At 49.5% G+C, this 11255-nt stretch overlaps 1 pseudogene; it reads left to right on the top strand.

The window, feature by feature from the left end:
* Positions 1 to 239: 239 nt before the first annotated feature.
* Positions 240 to 10743, top strand: LOC118672282 (annotated as a pseudogene).
* Positions 10744 to 11255: the final 512 nt, after the last annotated feature.

Genomic DNA, 11255 nt, shown 5'->3' with positions numbered 1-11255 from the left:
GGTCTCAGCACTGAGGTGCTAATGAAATGGTGGGAGTAAGAGGTGGACGAGGCAACCTCAAGGACAATCCCGAATTTCCTGCAGGTGAGACAGAAGGAGATTTTGGAGACTGTTGCCTACTTTGTCCCTAAAGAATGTGGCCTGATTGATGGGTTAGTAGAAGACTGTGGCAGAAGGTAGTGGTTACCCACCTGGATGATGGAATCTCAAGAAGGGGGAGCTCCTGAAGCAACAGGAGCATGTCTGGAGGTGGCCCTGAGTATACAGGTGAGTGCTGACTGGCCTGCTGGCGCCACAGAGACACCCCCACCTGTGGGGAGAGCCAGCGCTGCTCAGGGAGCCCCTGTGTCCTGCTTGTTTCTGAAATCCTCAGCTGCTAGCACCCTTTAAGATCTTGAAAAGCCCAAGGGTAATGACATGACCCTTCAGATGACAGATAAAGGGCCTGGTTATTTAGGATGCCCAGCATAGCTCTCCACTCTCCCCTCAGTGCCTTCTCCTCCCTGCTCCCCTTCAGCCCTGTCTGCTCACTGGGAACCCCGAGGTTGTCTGCAATCCAGGCCTAGTTTACTCCTCATACTTGGAGCACCATCACCAAGTGGTTTTCATAGACCACCAGCTCCTGGCTTTTAAGAAACCATTGTGAGATTCAGCTCACCTCCATAGGGACACGCACACAGTCTTAAATACACACAGATGCACACTGAGAGAAAACAGCTTAGGAGCCCATGACACAGGACTAGGGAGCCAGGCCTCTAGGCACAACTGAGTGTCTCATTCCTAGTGCCCACATATCCCCAATGCTCTCCACAGAACCCCTGTTTCACTGGTGCCCTCTTCCCTACGTCCTCCGCATCATGCTGGGGCAGAAGCTGGTAGGAATGAGGCACCATGTTGATACCTGGGCTCCTGCTCGCTCACTGAAGTCCCTTGATTCTCAGATGCAGATCGAGACTTGAGAAGGAAAAGCATGGCTGGGGCAAGCAGAATGCTTTGTGCTGCTCACCCCTGGGACCTGGCACGTGGGCTGTACTAGGGAACAGGGGCAGCTGTGGACAAAAGGCCCTGCTGAGAGAGAGGGTCACTTATGCTGGAGGCCAGCGGGAGGGTGCCCTGCTAGCACCTTCCTGGGTAAATCCCCTCTGCAAATTTCAACAATTAAATTTACCAGGAAGTGGCCATTTTAACAGCATATGTAGGCAAAGAAAAGCAGCAAAGAGGCCATATCTGGGAGAGGAGACACTTTATTGATACTCGGGGTCTCAGAGGCCTGCGGTTGAGCTGGGCTCACTGGCTTCTGCCAAAAGGGTGCTGCTCCATGGCTCTGATTGTGGCAGTCCATGGCTGTGCCCCCACCAAGGACAGAAACTCAGAACACAGGACATGTCTTCACTCTTTTCCCTTTCCTCAAAATACGGGACACGTCATCTTCTCAGAACAGCCCCAAATCTAAGCTTAAGGTGACAGAGTCAGTGGATCATGAAAGGGTCAAACAAAGTAGTAGACAGTGAGCAGAATTTCAGGTTCCAATAGGGACAGAGAGGGGCCAGGTCAGAACAGCCTCATTTCTCTGTGGACAGAGCAGGCGCTGAGCTGAGGTTGGGTGGGCGGGACGATGGTGACTGTCACAGACTTCAGGTTATGGGACAGTTGCTGAGACTGGAGGTGAAGCCCCTTCAATCACACACGTTTCTCTTCCCATAAATACTAAGATGCCTGCTGTGCCCCTGCAAAGCCTTGGGGGTTGCACCGGTGAACAACTGACCTGCAGGTTCCTGTCTCAGAAGACACACTTGTAGAGGGTTTAGACCTCCCACAGACACACACCTCTCACCAGAGATGATCAAGCAGCCAGCCTGGTTCTGCTGAGATCTCCTGCCAGTCACTGTGCTCAGGTCTCCCAGGTTTCAGAGTCAGTTCCATGTTCTAATGGTAGGACCACTTGCTACCTAAAGATCATTATCACCAAGACAGGGCTACATGATTGACAGATATCTCTAATACGTCACTTGTAAGGTCAGAGATACTTTACAGAGAAAGATCTTTATACATGGCTAGAGGGAGAGAGGTAGTTAAGGAGGTGCATATACAAGGTGGGACACATGATTTTACATGTCAGTGTCACAAGTGACAGCTGCCAGGGAGTTGATCTTATTATTTTTGTTACTTAGAGAGGATTTACATTAACTTCCAAATTAAATTGAAGGAAAAAATCAAATGAATATTTCTTAGAGAAATCCTTGAAGTTGATGAAGCACCTTCTGAAAAAGGCCAACTTGTCAAAGTTGGAAGGGGGTCAAGGTCATTGTCATGAGCTGCAAATGCACTGCCCTCCAGTGGACAAGTGAGACATGGCACACATGCTGTGGGGCTCATGGTTCTGACAGCAATAGAAGCAGACACCAAACTGAGCCTTGGTGCCTCGGCTTGCCTTTAGAACAAAATAAAATCAGTCAGAGTCAATTTTATGGGGTGCCTCCTGGTAGAAGTCATTGTCCTGTCACTTCACACTAGGAAGACACAGGCTTTGTCCCAGGTCTTGTATTTCAGGGAGTCTGCATTGAGCTCCTGAGTCAGGCCCTGGGTTCCAGGACAGAAAAGCCAGACAAGGTCCCAGTTCCTCGACTCCAGGGCAGGGGCAAGGAAGTGTGGGGATAATGGGCCTTCATCAAAGTGCCATTTGTCTGGTTGAAAACAATATACATAAACCAAAGCATGTTGATGGAAGCTGCCCTTGTCAGCGGAGAGGAAAGGGACTGATGACCGACATGGCAGACTTGGCGGATACAATCCCCCACCATGCACTTCTCTATGACCTGTCCCCTCGTGCTGATGGAAGCATATGGGGTGAGGTCCTAGGGATGAAGAAGGCTCATGAGGGAAGAACTCTGGGTTCTTGAGTGACCACAGAAGGATGCATCTCTCCAATCTGAGCATCCTCCCCCGAACCACCAGCACTGGTATGACATGCTATGAAAATTTTGGGGGATTTTTCCATAATTCAGCATAAGTTAATCCTTCCCTAAGAGGATTAAGCCACAGGATGAAGTTACATGGTTATCCTTCTAGGCCATTTAAAATGACAAAGTCAATTTGGCTCTAAGAACTGAGTTGATCTGTAATGGATGGATCTGCCTTTCTGTTCCCTCAGGAACTGTGTCTTGAGCATTCACACTGGTCCATGAGGAGAAACCATAGGGCCTGCCCTCTAGGAGGTCAAAGGCTGCAGGCAAGGTAGACACAACCATGCAGAAACAGTCACGTGAGAGGGAAGAGCAGTGGCTGTGTAGAAAAGGAGCAGGTGCTGAGAAGAGGGCTGGAGGCTTCTGGGTGAGGGGCTGAAAGCCTGCACTGAGGTGGCATTTATTTTCACATCAGCAGGACCAGAAAGAGCCAGCCCTGCACACACTCAGGTGTAGTTAGCCTGGCGGAAGGCACAGCTAGCTGTGCAGACACTTGGAGGCAGAAAGTGTCTGGATAGAGAGGAGGTTAGAAAGATGGACGGGGTGGCTGGAGGGAACTGGGAGGAGATAAGGGAGGGAGGGAGGGCAGGCTCAGGGCCTGGTGTGGGATGACTGTGCTAGTGATCTATTGCTGAGAGTTACCCCACACTACAGACTTAACCAACAGACACGCATTAGCTCACAAGTCTGTGACAAGGAATCCCGCATGGCTCAGCTGGGACTACAGTGGTCTCACCTGAGGCAGGATCTGTCACTGAGGGTCTGAGCTCACTGGGGCCGGGGGTCTTTAGGATTCAGTTTGGATGGAAGGCCTGACTTCCTCTCTGTCTGTTGGCCTCATTCAGTGCTAGGCCATGTGGGTCTCTCCAGATAGCAACTCACAGCACAGAGGCTTATTCCTCAGTGTGGCCTGAGAGACAGAGAGGTAGAGAGAGAGACAGACAGACAGAGAGAAAACAGTTCAGTGTGAGCAAGTGTGAGGCACTGACTTTTTAGAAAACAAAAATTAATTGATTTTATAGAGCAAGGAAGGGAAAGAGACAAGTAGAGAAACATCCATGCAAGAGAGCAGCAGCGATTAGTTGCCTCCTGTACCCGCCCCAACCAGGGATTGAACCTATAGCCTAGGCATGTGCCCTGTCATGGAATTACACCAACAACCTTTTGGTGCACAGAACGACACTGAGCCTCTCTGGCTGGGCCAGGCACTGACTTTTAGAACCAAGTCATTGAGGTTGTGTTGGAACCCTTTGCCGTCTTCTCTGTAGGCACTACTGACACCCACACTTAAGGAGATGGCACACATTCACACCACAGGAGGAAGGTGAAGACCATAGGGAGTCCCTGAGGAGCAAACTGCTGACCTGAGAGGTCCATGCCTTGCCCAGGATCACAGACGGTCAGAATGCAGAGCCTGAAGTAAACCCAGCTGTGTGTCCTCAAATTTGGGATCCTAGCTGCACCCAGGTTTTCTCAGGGGCTGTGGTAAAGGCTGTGCTGGTAGAATCATGTGCAGACATGGAGATGGCATGGGGGAGACAGTGGGCATTTGGCAGCCTAAACAATATTTGTCTGAAAAGATGCTCAGATCTGGAATCACGAAGGTGCACCTCTGTCCACAACCCACCCACAGTGGAGAAAGCCAGGCCCCCTAATATTGAGCTCATGCTTATGCAGTCCTGAATCACATCCTCATTGGATACTTGGGAAACGGAAGCCTGTCGTCAGGCAGGGACTGGCCAGGGTACATGGCATTCAGGGTCCAGAGTTCAGGAAAGTTCAGACATTCTAGGCCAGTGATGGCGAACTGACACGCGTGTCAGAGGTGACACACGAACCCATTTTTGGTTGATTTTTTTTGTTAAATGGCATTTAAATATATCAAATAAATATCAAAAATATAAATCTTTGTTTTACTATGGTTGCAAATATAACAAATTTTTTATGTGTGACACGGCACCAGAGTTAAGTTAGGGCTTTTCAAAATGCTGACATGCAGAGCTCAAAAGTTTCGCCATTACTGTTCTAGGTCAAGGCTCCCACCTCCCCCACAGAGTTGGTTTGGAAATTAGAAATCATGACCTATTTGGCAGCTCCTGCCCGTTCCTCCCTTTGTGGGGGCTGTTTTGTTCTGGGATTCAGAAAGGGAGCACTGGTATGCGCACGCGCAAACACACACACACACACACACACACACACACACACACAGTCTAGATCTGATGATCTTGGGTGGGATTAGAAGAAAAGCAGACACAGAGGAGGTGACAACAGGAAAGAAAAACACGTTGGAGGCACTACCTACATGTGACAGTCCTCCTCCTACTTTATAGCTCCTCCCCCACAGGAGCCTGAACAGCCCTAAGAAGCACTTGCTCCATAACCCATTGTGCAGGCAGGAGAGAGATGGGCACTCACAGGCACAATGACTTATCCCGGATCAAGAAGAGTAAAGAATGAGAGGTTGAGTCTGAGCTCAGGTCGGTTTCCTCAACTCTGGCACCCTGGCTGCACCCAGAGCTCCTAGAGAGCTGGGGGTGTGTTGGTGTCACTGTGTACAGATAAGGGGCTTCATGGAGAAGAGGGGTCTGCAGACAGCAGCCCACAGGACTACTTGCATTGCTGTCATGAGATGAGGGGACTCAGGGAAGACAATCCCAGGTATGAGGTCACTATCCAATAGAACTTGAAACCCCCGTAACCAGGCACCCACATTTTAGCCCAACAGGCAGCTCACTTGCCAAGAGGCATTTGCCAGTGCAAGATGTTCTCTTGCTGTTTTCCCCGTGATTGGTGCTCTTGCTTCGGGAGACCCCGCAGTGTGAGCTTTTGGAGACGGTGCCGACGTTGGTTCAACCCTCATTCCAGACGTATCTGGCCTTGTCCAAAAACATCGCCTCAGGTAACACAAGGTGGCCTGGGTCAGACCCATTCAGGCCAGGCAACCTCTGTGCACCATCCCCGTGCAGCCCACATCCCCTCCCCTTGATGTGGTGGGAAGAAGGATCTGAAGGGAGAAGCCTGGGGGCAGGAACAGCTTTTGGGGCAGTGAATCCCCTAGAGGTCCTGCTGTGTTCAGACCCCTGGACAGGGCAGGCAGGTGGAGATGGGCTTCCAGAGGGGTCCCTTATCTGTGCCAATGACAATGACACTCCTAGCCCTCTGGCTGTCAGACATTTTCCTCTGCAGGGGAGGTCTGAGTTCATCACACTGTGTGTGTGTCGGCAGTGGAGGGACACAGGGGTCACAGAACCAGCAAACCAGGGCCCTGAGGCTTTCCCCCTGGTGAATGGGAACTGTCTTCACAGAGCCCCACGCAGGAGAACTGAGAGGAGCTGAAAGATGGGGTCCTCAACTCCATGCCCCTGCAGGAGGCATAGGTGCCCCATTCATCTTCCAGCGTGCTGTACTCCTGCAGGGTGAGTGCAGGTGCTGAGGTGACCCAGACTCCAGGACCCCATGCAGTCAAAGGGGTCCCTGGGTTCCAGATGCTGCCCTGTTATTCCCTCAAGATCCATCCCGGATTCCATTTTCCAAAGTAATCTGGGTCTCCATCTCCTCCTCCCAAACCACTCTCACTGTCCGTCATCTTTCAGATGAGATGCAAAGTCACTGCCCACAAAGTTTTAGGAATATCAGAAGAGAGACTTTTTACCATTTCACCTCATGCTCAGTCAAGTGTATTTTCGCATTTCTCTACAAACGCTCCCTTTTTAACACCCATCTCCAAGTGTCCACATCGGCCTGACAATGCTTACACACCTTCTCCCACTCTTACATATCATTGTGATTAGTAGGGATGCTTTTCCCAAAAGGACATGGGGCTCAAGGTACCAAGTCTCTTGCTTTGCCCTTTGCTGCCCCGAGGACCACATCCCCATGGTCCCTCCAGGTCAGGAGCTGGGGCCAACCTGGGCTGCACTACTTACCAAGGGGGGACCAGTTATCAGGCTGGCGATCCAGCTGTTCACTGCTGTGGGACCTGGACATGACCCCCTCCTATTGTCATGTCAATGGTGCCGCCCTGAACAACCCACTTGTCCTCATATCCAGACTCTCCCACCCCTGGAAAAGCCTCTGTGTTTCCATCTCAGAATGGGATGTTCTGTCAGAAATCCCAGGTTGACCTTTTTAACACCAGGAGGTGCTGTCCATTCTCTGCTAAGAAATGACTAAGGTACTAATGTGTCTCATCATAACTCACCTCCAAGTCGATTCCGCCAAGAACCTTTTCTCTTGTCCATGTAGAAAACATGAAAACCTGTGAAGAATTTTTCAGAGTTTCTCTGAGCCAAAGAGTAAACAATTGCGCTGAAGCAAAATCTCAACCGAATGAGATAGCAATGCTCCAGAGAATGGCAGCTTTGCACCTTGATTTATACATTACAATCAAAAGAGAGACTTGTGTGGATTGCATGAAATCCATTGGTGATAGATTAGGGAGGCAGGAGAAATCAAAGCAGGGAATCTCTGGGGTTGGATAAAAGGTAAAATGATAGACACATACTTCTTTTACATAGGTGTGAGCAGGATAGTTAACAATCAACAATGAACTCAATGACAATGAGCGGGTTTGTGGTCTTGGCAGAATGATGCCTGTGCTTTGAGTGTTCTGAAAGAAGGAAAATTACTTTGACATTACAAAAATATGTTGCTGTAGATTCAAAAAGACAATAGACAAGCTCAGTTAAGGTAAAGATTGACCTTTGTCAGGGAAGATGACAGCCTGGGACATGACTACCCACTATACACTACTTTTACAAGTAGTTTAAAAAACACTTTAATTTCGGATCATCCTTTGTGGTTACTTTAGGTCTCTGACTTTGCAAGGCCGCCAGGTTAGCATGTGGTCTCTGTGATCACTCTGGCCCCACCTCCAGCTACCAATCCCTGAGTGCTTGGGGTTCAGTCTGAGCTGTAGGGTCCAACCCACCTGGCAGTTTATGAGCTGACCCTGATGCTATGTGCCCCCTCTGTCCCAACACAGGGTGGAAATAAGGCCTCTATGGGGCCTGCGGCTGCAGGCCTGGACAGCATGCCCGCTGCACTCAACACTCAGGTGCCGATGAACAACTTTGCTACCTGGGAGGTGGACTGCTCCAGCCCCACCTGTGTGCCTCGGCAGTGCAGCCTCACCTTAAACAAGCTGCTGATCTACAAGGAGCTGGAGAAGGAGGTCAGGGGTGTGGTCATCAGTGTGAAGATCCAGGGCTGCAAGACCATCTTGAGGTCAGATGAGATTCTGCTGCCCCCCAGTGGTCAAGTGCAGACCGACCTGGCGCTGACCTTCTCCCTGCAGTACCCCCACTCCCTGAAGAGGAAAGGCAGCACCTTGCAGGTCCTGCTGCAGCAGAAGCAGCACCTTAGCACCCAGGCCCTCGTGGGATATAAGACGCTCGCCATGGGCACCATCAACATGGCTGAGCTGATGCTGCGACCCCTCCAGGGTGGCCAGATGCTGAGCCTCCATAGCACCATCACGGAGACATCTGCCCATGTGGCTGAGGTCAGCATCTCCTCCTTGTCCAGCCAGCCCATGGAAGTGGAGGACAGCACCCCGCGGGGTTGCCCCAAAGCCAAGTCCAGCTTTAGTTACTCTGACCATCAGGCTAGCCATGGTCCCAGGCTCTGGCAGGACCAAGAGGAGGAGGATTTTGACTTTGGGGAGTCCAAAATGCAGCTCCAAGGAGTAGGAAGTGTGCCACCCCTGACAAGGGAACAATATGCCATCAAGAAGGTTGGGGCGTGGCTGCGTGGGGCGAAACTGTGGGAGGAAGAACTGAGCCTGGAGCAGGAGTCTTGGGAGAATGTCATCAAGGAGGACGATGACCTCAATGCGCTGTATGATTCGATTGAGAACTTTAGCGACAGTAGCTCATGAGAGAGTCCTCAGCAACCCAAATCCCTGGCTCAGGCCATTCTGGGAAAACCTATGTTACCCCGGCTCTCAGAGGGAGATCTAGACCATCCACAGTGCCGGAGCCAGAAGGAGCGGCCAAATCCAACCAACGTGACAGGATGAGATGCTAGAAAGCAGCGGGCACATCAGCAAACCGAGTCTCTCCTCATCCCCTCCCCCAGATCCTCTGGGCAGCAGGTGGGCTGCTGGGGCTGGAGCACATCCCAGAAGGAGCGACAAGTGGCACAGCCACACAAAGGCAGGTCAACAGCCTGGACAAGCACTGTCCTGACCGACCGAGCCAGCTGCAGATCCCCAGGATGACAGTGTATGATCTCCTAAACTGCACCCTCATCTCTGACAACCAGCTGCCGAGAACATCCTCTCCTCAATGCCTCTGACTGGCAGGGGCAGTTCCTGGCTGAGTCCTGCAGCAACACATGCTGGCGAGGTGTGCACCTGCTCCAAGCCTGAGGTCCAGGCAGCCTTCAGCACCATCATCTGGAGGATACAGGCCACTGGCCTCATCTCCTTTGAGGCTTGTGGTCCCAGGTCCTGGGCCACAGCATGTGTCAGCTGCTATGGCAGGAGGGCTTCCCTTCCCTGATAACAGCAATATAAAAAAAAAATTGTTTATCTTACACATACTTCGAATTTTAGTGTATTTTTCTTATATGATTGAGTAAAAGAATACTTATTTAAAATAAAATTTATTTCAGCCCTAACCGGTTTGGCTCAGTGGATAGAGCGTCGGCCTGCGGACTGAAAGGTCCCAGGTTCGATTCCGGTCAAGGGCATGTACCTGGGTTGCGGGCACATCCCCAGGAGGAGGTGTGCAGGAGGCAGCTGATCGATGTTTCTCTCTCATCGATGTTTCTAACTCTCTATCCCTCTCCCTTCCTCTCTGTAAAAAATCAATAAAATATATTTAAAAAAAAATAAAATAAAATTTATTTCAAATAAATTTAAATTATATAAATTTAAACTATATCATCCCTCAAAGAGTAAATTCCAAATTCAAGTACATTCACAATTTTTCACAACTGTCACATCACATCACATCACAAACACACTCTAGTTCTGGAACATTTTCAGAACCCACAACCTAGGTATGTGCCCTGACCAGGAATCAAACCTGCCACCTTCTGGTGTATGAAATGACTGTCCAACCAACTGATGAGGCACCCTGTCCAGGGTGTGAGAGAGCAATATTTTCATTTGAATTTTTCATTCTGGTTTATGCTGCAATTGGATACCTTTTCACATACTATTTGCCCTGTTTCTTGTTTTGGAATTTCAGTTGGAGGGCTTTTGCCCTCTTTCCCATTGGATTGTTAGTAAATCTCAATTGCTATGGATATCAGCTTTTTGCCATGTAACTTGCAAATGGTTTCTCTAGCTTGCCATTGTCTCCACTTGCTGTGTGTTTTGCCAAGGAAATGCATTACATTTTGATGTGGTCAAATCTGTCTTCTCTTATGCTTTTTGATTTTGTCTCTCACTTTGAGGGGAAAAGGTGATTTCTGTCTTATCTGGAAGATAGGCCAGGTTGTGTTGTGCTAACACAGCCCTAAACCTCAGTGGTTTGCAGCAGCAAAAGTTAGTTTCATAGTCATGTGACTTCAATGAACTGATGGATTTCAAAAGCGTTCCTTTTTTCAGATTGTTCACCTGTTCTTAATTTTTTATAGTAAGGATGAAAGTAAGGACTTCCAACTTCTTATATGTTAGAGTGGAAACCAGAAGTTGACGTTTTATTTGGCAATGGCCTGTGGTGGACATGACGTCTATTTCCCCCTTTTCTTACAGCTTCCCGTTTCCACATCCAGGTGGTTCTGGGGAGTGTGGTTCAGGGCCCTGGAGTGGAGGTATCAGCACATCTAGCTGGCCTGTTGCCTTTTGGATCAGATGCTTTTTCAGTGGTTGTATGTGGATATAAGATTCTTTATACTAGTGACCAGAAAAAAATTCTGGATGTTCTCAATTAAATTAGAGCAGTCAGAGAGTGAAAGAGACAGAGCAGTCAGCCAGTAGTAGCAGGGAGCCAGCAGTGTGAAGGGTCGTGGGTTTGATTCCAGTAAGGGCACATACCTTGGTTGCAGGCTAGATCCTTGGCCCTAGTCTGGGAAGAGCAGTAGTCAACCAGTTGATTTCTCTCTCACATCGATGTATCTCTCTCTGTCTGTCCCCCTCCCTTCCATTCTCTCTAAAAATCAACGGAAACTTATCCTTGGGTGAGAATTAACAACAACAACAACAACTTAGTGAGAAGAATGGCACTGCCACTTGCATTAAAACCTCAGGCATGTTGGCTGAGTTCTTTAAGGATTGCCCCTTTCATGTGGAAAATGAGTTGCAAGGATAAAATTAAGTAAAATGTGCTTGACATAAAGAAT

This window comes from Myotis myotis, unplaced genomic scaffold (genome assembly GCF_014108235.1).
Source record: "Myotis myotis isolate mMyoMyo1 unplaced genomic scaffold, mMyoMyo1.p scaffold_m19_p_17, whole genome shotgun sequence".
Classification (NCBI taxonomy): Eukaryota; Metazoa; Chordata; class Mammalia; order Chiroptera; family Vespertilionidae; genus Myotis; species Myotis myotis.
The sequence above is the reverse complement of the archived record's forward strand: the minus strand, read 5'-3'. Positions and strand labels throughout refer to the sequence as shown.